Genomic DNA, 16,455 nt, shown 5'->3' on the forward strand with positions numbered 1-16,455 from the left:
ATGCTGCAACTTGCACCTTGGTGGAGCAAACCATCGGAATGCTGAAAATGAGGTTCCGGTGCCTGGACAGGTCTGGTGCAGCCCTGCAATATAGTCCACAGGAGGTGACATGCACACAACCTGATGCTGCATTGGGGAGAGGAGTTGGCTGAGGAGGAGATGGAGGAGCTGCACGTCTCTTCCAATGAGGAGGACGTCGATGGGGATGAGGGTGAGGAGGCCCTCAAAGGTGACGATGAAGGCAATGAGGCCATCGCATGGCCAGACGAGACAGGTGCTCGGGACGCACTCATAGCTGCTAGATTTGTGGAGGATGATAAAGACATGCAGTGAGGAGACACCACAGATCCTCACATTGCCTCTGTGAACATTTTACTCCAATCTGGCTGATGGCAGGGCACATACCCTGTGTGATACGATATGTTTACGGTAGAGATTGATCGATTTCTGATTAACAGTAACATAAAGGGTTATGGGGATAGCATGGGTAAAAAGCATTGAAGTGTTTGATCAGCCATGATCATATTGAATGTTGGAGCAGGTTCGATGGGCTAAATGGCCTTCTCCTGTTCCTATGTTCCTGTCATGGAGACACAGCAGAAGCCATAATAGTCGCTCAATTCCAGGAGGATGATGACAACATGCAATGAGGACACTCCATTGATCTTCACATAATCTCTGTGAATGTCTGACTCCTGTCTGGCTGAGGGCAGCTCGCTTGCGCTCTGTGATCAGGGTCATATCATGGAGGCATAGCCGTAAGACTTTAAATGCACCCGGTCCTTTGTCAGCCTTCAGCACCTGAACTCTTCGGGAGCACAGCTTCACTGGTCACAAATGCTGATGAGATGGGGGCCAGCCCTACCTTAAAGGTGCTGGGAGCATACAGAGAGAATAATGGAACTCTGTGACGCCTACCTACGACATTCTGGTAGCAATGACAAGCACCATCGAGGTACCGGCATCATTAATGTGTCCAGGGAGTGTGAGGCTGGACCATCACTTTGGTCTGAAGGCTGCACAAAGCACATGGAAGAGGCCCTGGACTGAGACACCTGCCTTTATCTTGTGTAGGAACTAAGGTTTCACATCTGAATGACACAACGCTGCTCATCAGAATAAAGAACCATAGGTAGGGAGATATTCTTGGGAGTTTATTTACAATAGTGAGCATTATGTACAAGTGATCGCCACCCATGCTCAGGTTGTGCAAAGGGGCTGCTTTTTACTTTGCTGCTGATTTTGTTAATTTAGTTTAATCGTTTGACTCAAAAAAGTTACATCGTCTTAACTTTCCTAACCCTGCTGCTACTTCTTGGTGCTCCCTGGAAATCCACAGCGGAGGTCGAGGCTGCCTGCTGACTGCTATGCCTCGTCAATGATGGTGGGTGTCCTCTGGAGGGCTGAGCCCTGGAGGGCCCTGGACGGCTTTTGGGGTCCTGCTGTGTGGCAGTGGCACCCTCCTTGGCCTTAGGAGCTGGAGCTGCTAAGCTCACAAGAAGAGGAGATTTGGATGGGCCAAACACTCCCGGAGCAGCATGGATGTATGACCCGGGGGGTACACCTGCTTATCCTCCCTATGGGTGCCCGAGGGCCCTTGGCTAACTCCTTGAGGAGAAAGGGTAGCTGGAGTGAGATCAGGCTGCCCCGCATTCCTCTTGCATACACATTGTTGAAGACCAACTATAGCATCAGCGATGGAGTTCAGCCCATGCAGCAGTGCAGAAGCGATGTCCTGGACTAAGGTCTCCATGGTGGCCACCACCCTACCAGTGTTGACCTCGGTGCGTTGGCATGCCAGTGCTATCACCTCAGCCTGAAGGCAGATGGACTCCTCTATCGTACCTTGCAATCTGAGGAGTGCAGTGGACATCCTTTCCTGATGGTTCCCAAGCTTGCCTTTGCAGCTCCAGCAACTGAGGTACGACTGAGACCAGAAACTCACCATGTGACTTGGACTCAGCAGATCTTTGGTTTCCAGCAGTCCTCCTACTGCCGGGGACCTGGGAAGTCCCTGCTGCCTCTTGCTGTGGATCAGGAAGTGCAATGTACTTGCCAGATTGGGATCCTGAGGCTACTCTAAAGCTAGGTTCCACCGAGGTGTGTGGCTTGGCACTGATGGAGGGTGTGGGTGTTATGGCAGGTCTTCAATGAAGGTGCCTTCAGATTCCTCTTCAGAAGCTTCTTCGGGATTTGATTGGATTCTGTCGGCTGCTTCCCAGATGTGCCTGTGAAAGCAAGGAGAGGTAATTAGTGTATGGCAGGGGACTGTGGACAAAGGAAGTGACTCACAGCATGGTTGTCTCATGGATGTTTAACTGCTGGACCCTCACTTAGTAGACCACCACCAACATCACCATAGCACAAGTATGGTCCAGATCTTTGCTGGCCAACTGGTTGACTCAATTTTCAAAGTCTTGATTTCAGGCATTCCTCCACCAGTCTGTGACCTCTCCCTATTGTTGTGTGCCAGCTTCATGTCCTGCATGAATACAGATGAGGAAGAGTGTAAGTAGGAATCCTGCCGTGCCAGATGATAAGAATGTCTGGCAAGTGTGGGTGGTGAATGGTGCCATGGATGGGGTGAGGACAATGAATGTGTGTGTAAGAGAGAGAATGGTGATGTCCTTTGAACTGGCAGTGAGTGAGATCCCTGTGGATGTGTGATGGGTTTGTGATTGTGAGAGTTGAGAGTGATGAGAAGAGTAACTTACCCTGGTGAAAGGGAGGAGATCATTCATCCTTTTGTGTCACTATGTGGCTGTCCTTTTTTGCAGGGCATTGGCACTGACCAGTGCTGCCACCGCTTCCCAAGCCAGATTGGTGATGTTGCAGCCCCTCCTGCAGCCAGAGTGGGAGTAGAATACATCACAGCGGGCCCCCAAGGTGTCCAAAAGGCATTTGAGGGACACGCCACTAAACTGGGGGCCAGCAGTCTTCTTGCCTTTCGGGGCCATGTCTTCTTTGCAGCAGTCCTGGGCTGGAAGCACGGAGAAGTGTGCACGTGCTGTATTTTAAATATGGTTCCCGCCATGAGGAAGCAGCGAGGTGATGGTGTGGCAGGCGAATGAGAGCCCACCGCCATCAAAATGATGTGTTTCCTGGGAATGCATGATTAATGAGGCACAATTGGGATGGTACGCCATGAAAACCTGCCACTGCAGCCAGTGGGAGCATAGAGTCAACTTGTACATATATGTTATTGATATTCAGCTCTATCTAGTTCTCTACTCCACTTCCCTACTAGTTATTGGCACAATTCAAATTGCTTATTTTCCAATACGTCTGCAGCCTTGTTCACCCCTACCCCAGTGATGCAATACAGATGCCATGTGGTTAAAAAATTCCCTAATGTGTAAATGTTTCTAGAAAATGCATATTGTTAAAGTATTACTTACAAAACAAGGGGAAACTTGGCTTTTTGTTGTTAGTGAATTTATCACCCTTGCTGCCACACACATAGCAGCAATCACATCTTGGTACCTTCAAGGAATGTCTAGATTTGAACTATTCTGAAGAGCATTCCAAATTGGTTCTAAACTTGTCACTGCATAGGTCAACCTTTCATTGCAGTTTAAGAAAAACATTTTCTATGCAATGTAGCTCCATGGAGACATTTCTGATTTTCTGAAATCCCCATTCCATAAGGTGGGCTATGTGATCAGGGTAGCAGCTCTACTGTTCTAAATACCAGGACATTTTCAACCAATTATAGGGTCTAGAATTGAATACATACTTCTTAAGCCTTTCAAGAGTAAGATCTACTGTTTGCAAAGCCATTCACAAACAAGCAATTTTGGTAGAGGCAAATTAAGTTCCGAGTGTTAGCGGTGACTGTTGTCTGAACTTGGGATTGTTCATGCTGTGCACCGTCTGAGCTCAGGAGCATTAGAGCCATGCATGGTCTGAACTTGGGAATGTAAAAAATTTCAATGCAGTATTGCCTTTCTACTAAACCAAATACTGCAGGGGCAGGATTTTTAGTTCGGCAGCTGCACGCGATTGGCAGGCCCGGGAGCGCCAGGGAACTGACCATCAGCCGTGATCGGCCAGCCAGCGTGAAAAACATCCTAAAATGCTCAGCGTGGCCGGGGTGGGGGTGGTAAGAGGGCTGGCGCTGATGTAAGCGCGGGTGCAGGGGAGCGTGGAATGAAAGCTCCCTGAAGGCAGAGAGCTGCCTCAGGGAGCTGAAGAATTTAAAAGCAATCAATAAAGACTTTAAAATCCAGAAAAAAATGTTCATGCATCAGAATCAGTCACCTGAACATATAGATGATGAAAATTCTGTCCAAACATTTTTTTAAAATTTAAACCCGCTCTTGGATAAAGTTTCATCAAAAATGCAAAGTCCGCCTGGCAAATTCACCCGTCTGTGAACTGTAAGGTTGGATGGACCACAAAAAATCTGGGACAACTGGAAATTTAATGGGCTTAATTGCCCTCTTAATTGTCAGTAGGCACACTTCTGACTTTCGGACACACATGCCAGCCAAAATATTGCACGCCCGCGGGATGACATTGGGACGCTCGTCCGACATCGTCATGCGCTATTTTAGGCTCGAGCAGGTCAGTCACGCACCCCAATGCTGAGCTAAAAATTCTGCCCCAGATGTGGAAATCTGAATTAAAAAACAAAAAATGCTGCAAATACTCAGCAGGTCAGTCAGCATCTTTGAAGAGAAACAGAGTTAACATTTAGTCAGATGAAGGGTAATCATGACCTGAAATGTTAACTCTATTTCTCTCCACAGATACTGTCTGGCCTGCTGAGTATTTCCAGCATTTTCTGTTTTTATTATTGCCCATCTACAGCCTGACTGGCACTGACCAGATCAAAGTACATGTCCTGGGTACAATGCTGGGTGAGTAGCTCCAATTATACCTCTACTTCCCTTTATTGTCTGTACAATTGTACACGGGTTGAAAGTGTTGCCAGCAAACAGGCCAAGTTCAATCATGTTAACAATTAAATTCAATTAAGTGAAAAATGACTGGGTGTGCCCTCTATTTTATCAAATTGAGAATGGATATCAATAATAAAACTTTCCACAGTCTCAGTTTACAAGTTAACGACCCCTATGTGAAACTGCAATATATTTCTTCATCTTCTCTTCCTGCGCTTAGAGATGCATGAGGCAGAAAAAGCACACGCTTACGTCTGCTCCATGGCTAGCTTTCCTCAAACAGGCCACTAGCTTGTTGCCAGAGGCTATAGATTGAGAGGCACCATTCCACATCAAGCATGGCTGACCAGGAGATTCTCCCACTCTTACTGCCTGCCATAGGCATATTAGAAGAATTTACAGGTTGAAAAATCAACCTCTTTGGCCATGTTACAAACACACCTTCCGAGGCTATCAAGTCCTGGAGTGAGACTCAAGACCGGAGCTTACGAGGCCTGAATTTTTACCTTGATGGGCAGGCAGGCCCCACCGGCTCGGCGGCAGGTGGGCAGCCGAACTCCGCCGCTGAAATGGGGCCCAACGCCATTTTGAATGGGCGGGCCAATTAAGACCCACCCAGCTGCCTGCCGACAGGAAGCGCTATGTGCTTTCTGTGTGGGGGAGGGGAGGGATTCCCCACCTGTCAAAGTGCGCTCTTTCACGCATGCGCCGAAAGAGCGCACTGCTCCCTGAGACTAAGTGCTGTCTCAGGGAGATTACTGACAGTATAAAAATCTTTAAACATAGAAAAATATTAAAATTATTAACATGTCCCCCTCATGTGACAACGTCACACGAGATGGGACATGTTAAAAAGAAGCACGTAAACTTAATTGAAGTTTTGAAAAATGAACATGTAACCTCATCCCGCCAGTGGATGAGGTTTCATGTATTATCAGAAGCCCGCTGGGGCTCCTGGCCTGCCCGCCAATCTTAAGGTTGGATGGGCAGGGCATTTAACAAGCTTAATTATCCTGTCAATGGCCTTAATTGGCCATTGACAGGTCGGTGGGCGGACAGCTGGTTTTGCTGTCCGCCCGCCTTCCTCAATATTTAAATGGACCTGGATGATGTCGGGGGTTCCTCCTGACGTCATCCTGCGTTATTTTCCCGTCGGTGAGTGGGCCCCAACCTCAAATCGCCAACAGGAATATTCTGTCCATCTGGCTCAGAGTCAATATTCACTGTGCCAGAGGACCTCCCTGGAATCTAGTTACCAATGTTGTAATGTTTGATTGATTAAGGGGATACAACATGCAGATACAAACTATACTATAATGTACGATCTATATTGAAGATCAAAATCTAATTAAGGATGAGGGACACAACTTTAGTAACAGGAATCTGGGAACCAAATGTGTAACAAGAATGAGTAACTGTACAAAGAGCTGAAAGTAAACAAAAAGCACTAGGTAGATATCTGCTGTAATTTCAGAATCTGTGTAAAAAGATACTTAAAGAGAGGTTGAGGCGAAGAATATAGATGCATTTAAGGGGAAGCTAGATGAGTACATGATGAAGAAAGGAAAAGAACATATGCTGATAAGTTCAGGTCCAAATGGCCCGTTGCTGTGTTGTAAAATTCGAATTTTAATTCTATGTAAGGAAAAGGCAGTAAATTTCATATAAGGTGATCAAGGCTGACCTCAAGTGTTTTGTGCATCAACAGCACCAGAGATCCTAAAGGTAGTAAATTAAGAGCGAGAAGTTAAGACTCAGCAGGGTTTTAACTTATCAGTGGTTGACTTGATAATGAATCCTAATGTTACACACACACACTTATTGATCATTGTCACATCTGCATTTTAACATTTTCAAATGAATTCTGCGTTATGGCTTGCACAGCACGTGATCTCACCATAGCAGAATGGAAGCATTCACAGCTTGAAGAATTCCTTTGGGTTTACAATAGTTGGCAGTTGGTCTGAACCTTCCTCTAAATCAATCCACAATGCAAATAAAATAAAAACAGAAAATGTTGGAAATACTCAGCAGGCCTGAAAGCACCTGTGGCGAAAGAAACATAATTAACATTTCAAGTCTGTGGCCTTTCAACTGAACTGGGAAAAGGTAGAAATGTAATAGATTTTGAGGGGAAGTGGGGAGGGCAAACGGAAGGCCTGTGATAGGGTGGAGGGCAGGGAGAGATTAAATGGGCAAAAGGTTTCATGGTGCAAGGTGAAAGAGAGTAATAATGAGATATGTAAAGAAACAAAAGATGTGTTTAGAGGAGGTGTGAATGGCAGGATCCAGTATAGCTGCCATCTCAAAGCAAATAAAAGGAAATAAGAAAAATGAGATAAAAAACAAACCACCAGAGAGAAACAAAACAAAATGAGGGCAGAGGTTACAAGCTAAATTTATTGAATTCAAAGTTGAGTCCACAATACAACATGCTGGCAGGCTCAGAATTAACTTCCCTAAGTCAATGGTAGCTGCCTCGCCTCTGAGCTAGAAGATTGTGTGTTCAAGACCCAGTCTAGGGGCTTAATAATATAATCTAGGTTACTGCTCTAGTGCAGTACTCACAGAGTGCTGTTTTGCCAGAGGTTTCACCTTTTGAATGAGATGTTAAACAAAGCCTCTGTCTGCCCCCTCAGGTGGACGTAAAAGATTTCATCCCATTATTTCGAAGAACAGCAGCTGAGTACTCTTTAGTGTTCTGACAATATTTATTCCTCAACCATCAATACTAAACACAGGTTATCTGGTCATTATCATATTGCTGACTGTGGGACATTGCTTCCCAAATATGTGCCACGTTTCCTACATTACAACCATGGCTAATACGTCATTGGCTGTAAAGAGCTTTGGGACATCACGAGGTGATGAAAGATGCCTTAGAAACTCCAGTCTTTCTTCCTTTCTCTCTAAACCACATTGCAGAAGGAATGTGTTCTTAAACTTCCTTGACAACTCTGTCCAAATACAGCATACATATGGAGATATGACTGGTTGCACAATTTACAAGCTCGCTCAGTGGTAAGGTTAGGAAAATACTTGCTAAAGGTCTGCAGTGTCTTATCGCAATATGTATCAATTAGCTCAGGTAGAAGCTTCCTCTCATTCCAGTTCATCCTTTCATCAAAAATCTGACAAGCAGCCCAACAAACACTGTTGCCTTGCTGCAATCACTGATTTTTTTTAAACATTTAAAGTTGCAACTTACTAAGATTTTCTCAACTAATTCTGAAAGCTGAAACATTTGCTACAATAAACTTAAAATGGTTGGACAATAGAGCAGGGTGGAATTAGCTTTCCTCTTCCCTTACATTGTTGTACCTAGAAATTAAAGCTATATTTATTCAATTCTCATCACAAATGTTAATTAAAAAGTGCTTTGTCATTCAATTAGAAAAAAAAATGAATGTACATTTTAGCTTTAAAATTGGACAAGATGTCTGGTGAAAATACATCAGATATCTTATTTTAGGGCATTACTTTAGAATGCCTAGCTGGAAGGGAATGAGTAGCACACTGAATTAGGGGCCATTTGCATTTGATGACCATCCCCATTGCCAATTGTATGTCTTTAAGATTCCCTTCCTAAAATGTTAAATGAAATGAAACAATCAGTTCTTTGTTTGATGGTCCATGTGCTTTTGGAAACCTAAATTTTATGCTGGGGTGATGGTCTTTTTAAGAACCAGGGTTCTCCATTAGATGAGTTCTGATGAAGCACCTTGCTTCCAGGAACAGATCATGTGACCAAGTTGCCTGGGATATTAAACGACAGAGTAACAAAGGATCAACAAAAGGTTAATTATAGGGTTGAGTAGATTATGGTTGTGGCTCTGGTCTCATGTATTTTATTTGCATTTAGAACAAGCTTGTTTCAAGAAACATCTCTTTCAAACAGAGTTCAGTTGAATTCCTCTGTGCTGCCTAAAAAGGTGCAGAAATCTTGATAACTGATGGACTCTACTAACAGTTAAACCTCTGAGATAGCCAAGCTGAGAAGAGAGAGATTTTTAAATGCAAGACTCCAGAGTTAAAGAATATTAAAACCAGAGGAGTTCTGACTTGAAGTGGCTCCGCTTAAGATGTTAGGGAGGCCTGTGAAGTGAGAGTTTACAACTGTGGGACAGCTAGAAAGAGATTTGAAGGTACAATCTTGCTGGAAGTAGGCAGAGGGCCCAAGAAATGTCAGCCATTATACAAATCTTTGAAATAGCACTCAGGCTAGGTGGTTAATCTTCCAATTTCTGTTAAGTATCTGGCTTGACCTATTGAGGGTGTAAGTCAAAAGGGTGATGAAGGAAAGTAGAGTTAAGAAATTTGGATTAAAGTATAAGTATCTGTGTTCATTCTACTTCGAATATCTTTAATGTAGCTGACTATTTAAGATAAAGTGTAGTTATTAGTACTCATGTTCTTTGATTTTGTGTAGTAAAGTTTCTTTAGCATGAGACATTAAACAGAGGCACTGTCTGCTCCTTCTGATGGACATAAAGGATCCCATACCACTCTTCTGAAGAACAACAGAGAAGTTATGCATGGAAGCCCAGCAATATTTATCCCTCAATCAACATCACTAAAAAAAATTTATCTGGTCACTATCATGTTGCTGTTTGCGGGAGTTGCTGTGCACAAACTGGCTGCAGCGATCACACTATCAAAGGTATTTCGTTGGCTGTAAGGTACATTGGGATGTCCTGAAACCATGGGAGGAATCTTCTGGTCTGGAGCATAAGTTGGAAGATGGGAGTGGAAATGACAATGATTTCTGCTCAGGATGGAATGGCTGGCCACGCATGATCGTGTGGTGGTTAGCTCATTAGATATGCATGCATGAGGAGCATGGCGAATCTTGTGACGGGGCGGGCAGGAAGTCCACACCCCTGCCTTTACCTCATGGGCTCCGAGGTCTAGGCTCCATCTTTAAAGGGCACCCAGTCATTCACTCACTGCAAGCCATCAACATCACTCTAGGCCTCTGAGTGCATGCCAAGACCATAACCAAACATTTCGATCTCAGCCCCCTCCACACCACCACCCCCCACCCCACCCTGCTCCAATAATATGGCTCAGAGCAGGCAATGAGTGGCCCCAAGGTTCCAGTGATGCCTTGCTGCAGGTACTCCCCCAGGCTGTCTGGGGAAAAAGGAGAGGTTCTGTTTCCCAGGTATGGAAGCAGGAGGCCCTCCCGTCAGACCAAAGTGGCTTGGACAGAGGTAGCAGCCCAGGTCGGCGCTTGTGGAGTGAACAAACAAACGTAGCTCCAATGCAGGGAGGGGATGAACAAGGGTAAGTGGCACCATCCAGTCACTGCAAAGGAACACTCATAGGGGCATCAGGCAGTGTAACTGTGCAAGTGTACATAAATATCAGATAGAAGGATCGCATGCAGGCAGTACTAAGCAGCAGATGGAATGTGTGGACTGAGTATGTGGCAGCCACTTCACACTGTAAATGTTGTACTAGCTGCAGGACAGTGTGGGTGTCAAACACTTACTGCAGAGGGTTCAGGAGCATCGCAGGCATGCATGCTCACAAGCTGCTTATGCACCCATCAGGATAACACTCATTCCTTCTGCTTGTCTGCAGGAGAAAAATGCGCACAACACCAGGAGCGTTCCCAGAGCAGCGCGTTCCAGATATCAGGATCCTCACAAGAGGAGGCCACCAAACTTGCTGGGAAGGACTGGGACTGAGCATGTGCAGATGGGGAGACAGGACTCTCCCAGCAATCCAGTGAGGATGCCTCCAACCTGCTGTTGTCAGGTGCACATATAGGACTAATGAGCGAAACATTGAAGTGTGCATAACCATCACTGAGTTCTCTCTCTTCTCCAATCCAGGTATCAGCAGCCAGCCTAAGGCAAAGAAAAGGAGACAGCTTACTTCCAGCTCCAGCTCCACCTGAAGCACCAACTTCAATGACTCAGAATCCTCAGAGGATGCAATATCATGCCAGTCACTTTTTAAAAATTCTTTCATGGGATGTGGGCTTTGCGAGCATTTATTGCCCATCCCTAATTGTCCTTGAGAAGATGGTGATGAGCTGCCTTCTTGAACTGCTGCAGTCCATATGCTGTAGGTACACTTAGGGTGCTATTGGAAAAAGAGTTCCAGGATTTTGACCAAGCAACAGTGAAGGATTACGATATAGTTCCGATTCAGGATGGTGAGTGGCTTGGAGGGGAACCTGCAGATTGTGGTATTCCTGTACATCTGCTGCCCTTGTCCTCCAGAGGATGCCCTAAGCCATCACAGTTAACAAGGCATAGCAGCCAACAGGCTGCCTCCACCTCAGCTGTGGTTGTTGGGGCTGAACCTAGGCATAGCGACATAAAAAGAAAAATTAAGAAATTTTGAAGGTTCGTAGGTGGCATGGGTGTACAATCACTGTACATATGAGTCAGACTTCTAAATATATGTTCACTTTCACTGTTGTTAAATTTGATGTATTCTCATTATGCTGCTAGTAGCTGCAATGGTCGGAGGCATTTTCGGATATTGCACTATGTTTTCCATCAGATTCCGATTTTATGTTTTCATCAAGACACCACTGATTGTCTCACATCATCAGCAGTGTAATCGCTGATTATCCTGATATGACAATGTTTAAGCCTTGGTAATCATTCATGAATGTACAGCCTAGGTACGAATCAAGCAACCCATCAGTTACTGCTCACCCAGTTTTGAGCCTTCTGAGAAAGCTGCCTGCGCAGCGTTTACAGCCACCTCATTGCATGTCCTGCTGGTGTTCTGCTGTGAGATGTAAGGAGGATGCAAAGAGGCCTCACAGGGAGCCTGGTTAAGTGTGTGGCCAGGCACATGGTCAATAGAGTCTGAAGTTCTAAAGCGTGAGGCTTTCCATGTGGTTGGAACAGAAAATCAGTCTTTCTTACATATTGAGATTAAGATGTGCTAATGGCCAAACAAACCTAGGTGTCCTTGGTTCATAAGTAACTAAGCTAACATGCAGGTGCTGCCAGCAATTAAGGGGACATCTGGTAAGTTGACCTTCATTGCAATAGGGAATGGAGTACAGGATTAAGTATGGCTGCAGTTGTCTGGCACCTTGGTGAGACCACACCTGGAGGATTGTGTATCCCATTGGTTTCTTTACCTAGGCAAGAACAGACCTCCCATAGAGGGATTGCAACCAAGGTTCACCAGAATGATTCCGTGACTGTGGGGTTGTCCTATAAGGTGAGAGTGAGGAGACTGGGCCTGTATTCTCTGCAGTGCAGAAGAATGAGAAGCGATCTCAATTTAGCATTATTACCTCTTACAGGGTTCCACAGGGTGGATGCAGGAAGGATGTTTCCCTTGGCTGGGGAGTCCAGAACCAGTGGACACAGTCTCAGAATAAGGCATAAGCCATTTAGGACTGAAATTTGTTGGAATTTCTTCACTCAGAGAGTAAGTGTTTGGAAGTCTCCAACCCACAGAACAGTGGAGGCACTGTCATTGACTATGCTCAATCAACTAATAGATTGTTAGTTTTCTGGATAATAACAGTATGTCAGTGGATATAGGGATGGTGAGGGAAATAGGTAATAAGTTGGAAGATCAACCCTGTTCTATGATGAATGGTGGAGCAGGCTCAAGGGGCAAAATGGCTTGCTCATGTTGCTCTTTCCTATGTTCCTGTGTCCCTCAGCCTGCCTAACAGAGTTCTCTGCAAGGCTTTGTCCCCATTTGAAGCAGGTGTCAGGGTGACATGAGTGCATCCTTGCTGAAATAAGACTATGTGTGACTTTCAATGTAGCATGCAAATAGGCTTGCTGGAGCCAAGGGACAGAATCATTTATGCTTTCACCTACTGAGGCTGTGGGAATACGCAGTGTCATGCAAATACTGTTGCACCCATTTGGCGGAAATGGGATGTATTTCGTTACAGATGCGTGCATTTGGCGCAAATGGGATGTATTTCATTACAGATTGGCATGTGCAACCAATCACATTGCTAGCATAGCTAATGCAAAATAGTACAATTTATTTCCGCCACCAGAATACAAGGTCAATGGAAGTAAACACTAATATCTGCCCCAAATAGGGAGTCCCAGCCTCCCAGCCAGTAGACGATTAAAAACAACAGTGTAAAATAAATGAATTAGTGGCTCACTCAGCCAGGAGTTTGTTGGCAATTAGATTGTCACAAGCCTGTCTGCCACTTCGCACCATTACCATACCTTCTGCTTGTGCATCTGCAACATCCTGGCCCTCATCATCATCATCTCCCTCCCCATCCTCATTGTCAGAGGAGACATCTCGGTCCTCCATCCCTCCCTCTGAGAAGGCATCCGCCCTTTGTTGAGCGAGGTTGTACAGAGCATAGCATATCACTATGATCCTGGTACACTCTCTAGGTAATACTGAAGTGTCCTGCCCGAGCTGTCCAAATAGCAGAACCCCATTTTCAGCAGACCTATCGTCTGCTCAATGGCCCTTGTTGAGGCATGTGTGGCATTATATCTTCCCTCACTGGCACTTCGCAGATTCTGCACTGCTGTCATCAGCCAGGTCTTGTATCCCTAGTCTCCAACAAGCTAGCCCTGCAATCAACAAGGTGGACCAAACACTTTAGCACTTTCGATTGGTTGAGAATGTAGGCATTGTGAGAGCTCCCTGGGTAGTGCGCATAAACCTGAAGGATTTGTCTGAAGTGATCACATACCAGATGAACATTGTGAGTGAAAATCTTTCCTGTTAATGAATGCAGCTGGCTGCTCCCAGGGAGCTCTCAGCACCACATGTGTGCAGTCAATAGCACCTTGCACTTATAGGAATCCTGTGATTCCATCAAAACCTAATGCACTGACTGCCTGGCTCTCAGGATCCAAATGGACTTTCACAAAATCATGTGCTTTTCTGAAGAGGGCATCTGTCACCTCCCGGATAGACAGGTGCATGACAGACTGGGATATCCCACACAGATTCCAGTTGAGCCCTGGAAGGAACCACTGGCTAAGATGTTTAGGGCCGCAGTCACCTTTAATGCCACCGACACAGTATTGACTCCCAGTCCTTGCAGACGCAGAACATCATTGAGCACCTGACATAAGTGATTAACCACATCCCAGGACATCCTAAGGCACCTCCGGCATTGTCTCTCACTTTACAGCATCTGCAATATATCTGATTTCAGGTCAATGCTTGCCATTGTACTGGCTCCTGGTTGCCAGCATCCTGCGCTTCTTGAGGCACTGCTGACACTGACTCTTGCTGCTCTGGTTGTTATTTTTCCAGGCCCTGGGCCACCTTACACTGATGCCTCTTCAGCTGGACCATGGTCAGTAGAAGGGAAGGGTTGTTTTGTATCATCATCGTGAAGGCCTGGGGTGATCTGTAAACAAATTGCAGTGATCCATCTAGTCAGCTTATCCTTTGAGCTTTCCCTCCAACCTTGTCAATGGGAAGACCTATATCTAAGCATTGATCTACCCTTGGCCTCCCCACACCCCACCATGGTGAAGCACATCCTGGAGGGCCACAGATGAGTGGTCCTCTTATTCATACCTCCATGTGAATGGAGACATGCCACATTGACCAGGGTAATGAAAGTCACGTCTGTACACCCTCCCTCAAACACGAGTGAGCTTCCCTCTCATCACCCTCGATATATAGTCGAGAGACCCTTGCCTTTGCATTTTAAGATGTTCAATCTACCCTCTTATCAACTATAACCATCTATCCAGGATCCCTGATGTTCTAAACAGGCAGATTGTTGCCATCTTTCAACTGGACACTGTGGAGCTGCCACCTTCCTTCCTGCCTCCAACTCTGCCTCAGTCAACAGGAGATGCCCTGCAGTACATAGTTTACTGCAGCTCCCAACCTTGCTGGAATCTCGCTTGAATGAGACCCAGAAACCATGGAGGAATCCTGCTTTCTTGGGAGATTAGGCACAGAGGAGAGCACAACTGAGCATGGTTCTCCATCCAGTTGACTCATTATTATTAGGGTACCCCTTTAGTCAGCCCAATAAACCAGTAACTCCTCCCATTAGCAAAGACTCTCCTACCACTTTGGCTATTAGCGAGAGACTGCATTCAGACTACTGATCAGAAAAATGGTGCAGGCTACATTTTAAAAACGCTCCAGCACGCCCCACCCTCCCCCATCACGCACCAAGGTCCCCCATCATCCTTCAACAACACACATTCTTGTTTCTCTTCCATTACCCTTGACCCTATTGTTGAAATGCCTGCTCTCCATTCTGAGCAAATAACCAGTTGACATTCCCAAACCCCTCCAGACCCTGACCCTTCCTGTTCTTGAGGCCACCTGCACACTGACTTACCAAAATGCCACTCCCCTCCCCCCATATCCAATACTCATCCTTGACCTGCAGCTACCACTCTACTCAACTTTCCCCTCTCAATGTCACTGTTCCCTCTGCTTCCTAGCACCCACATTCAAATCCTCCCACCTGTCCTGGACAGCCTGGCTTCCTTTCCCAGACACCCTCCTACCCTGCTCCGGAGAACCTGGCTTCCTTCCCAAGACATCCAACCACCCTGCCTTGATGACCCTTGTACCTTTGCCTGGCCCTATTCCAACATTCCTTGCTGACCTGCCTCAATTATCCAGTCTCTTTGACCTTTGCCCTGTAGACTCTTTCCTCCCACCCTTGGTCACGCTCCAAGCACCTAGGACAATCAACACCTGAACTCATTCATAGCCTGCCATAGAAGAATGCTCCTGAAAGAGGGCAAAGCAGCGGCTACTAATTCCAAAGTCCAGGAAGATGACTACCTCGCCTGAGGCACATCACCTACATGAAGTCGTGAATCTGAAGGCACATATTTCTCACTTGTGGATAATTTCATTGGGAGGGGAATTTAATTCTGGCGAGCTGGTCTTTTAATGAGCATGCATGACATGCAAAGGCACGCAAAAGGGTTTCCTGACGCTTGCAGTCAGGGAGCTTGACCTGCCTTTAAAGTTCTGAGAACTTAATTGCAAAAGTTCATCCCATCATTGGAATTCTGAATTTTGGCCTCTGCACGATTAAGCTCCCCTGCCCGCCTTTCTTCCCCCTCTAAGCGGCAGCAGAAGATTCCACCCCAAGAAAGACCTCATATAAATGCAAGTCTTTCTTTTTTTTCTTTATGACCAGACTCTTTAGTACCTTGTGCTCTCATCTGTAGAACTGGGATTCAAATCTGCTTTCTGTGGCAATTATTAAATGAGTGATCATTTCTCGCAGACATTGTGCAGTTGGTATGGAATTTTAAGTTCAGGATTCAGCGGAATTCTCAGCAATTTTGATAATTTTAGATATCAGCTGAAACTTTGGATCAGAGGCCTAATTAGAGATACTACTTACTTTCCAAAGCAGCACAGTTGTGATTGATGGTCACAGAGGGACACAAGAACTAGAGATAAACCTGCTGGTGTGCCAAATATGGAGCACAGATGGTGGAATCTTCTTATATTTTCCCTTCTGGGTTTGCCCAACAGAGGACACAAAATATACCTTCCATCAGTAGTGACTTGGAGTTCCTTTGTCCAAAGTTGTGTATTTCTGATGAAATCCTGCTAGAATGCTGGAAAA

At 45.6% G+C, this 16,455-nt stretch overlaps 1 protein-coding gene across 1 annotated transcript in view; it reads right to left on the reverse strand.

Moving 5' to 3' along the window:
* Positions 1-16,455, reverse strand: part of disp3 (dispatched RND transporter family member 3) — a 753,445-nt gene that overhangs the window by 519,054 nt on the left and 217,936 nt on the right. The window lies entirely within an intron of this gene.

This window comes from Carcharodon carcharias, chromosome 15, assembly GCF_017639515.1.
Source record: "Carcharodon carcharias isolate sCarCar2 chromosome 15, sCarCar2.pri, whole genome shotgun sequence".
In the NCBI taxonomy this organism is placed as follows: domain Eukaryota; kingdom Metazoa; phylum Chordata; class Chondrichthyes; order Lamniformes; family Lamnidae; genus Carcharodon; species Carcharodon carcharias.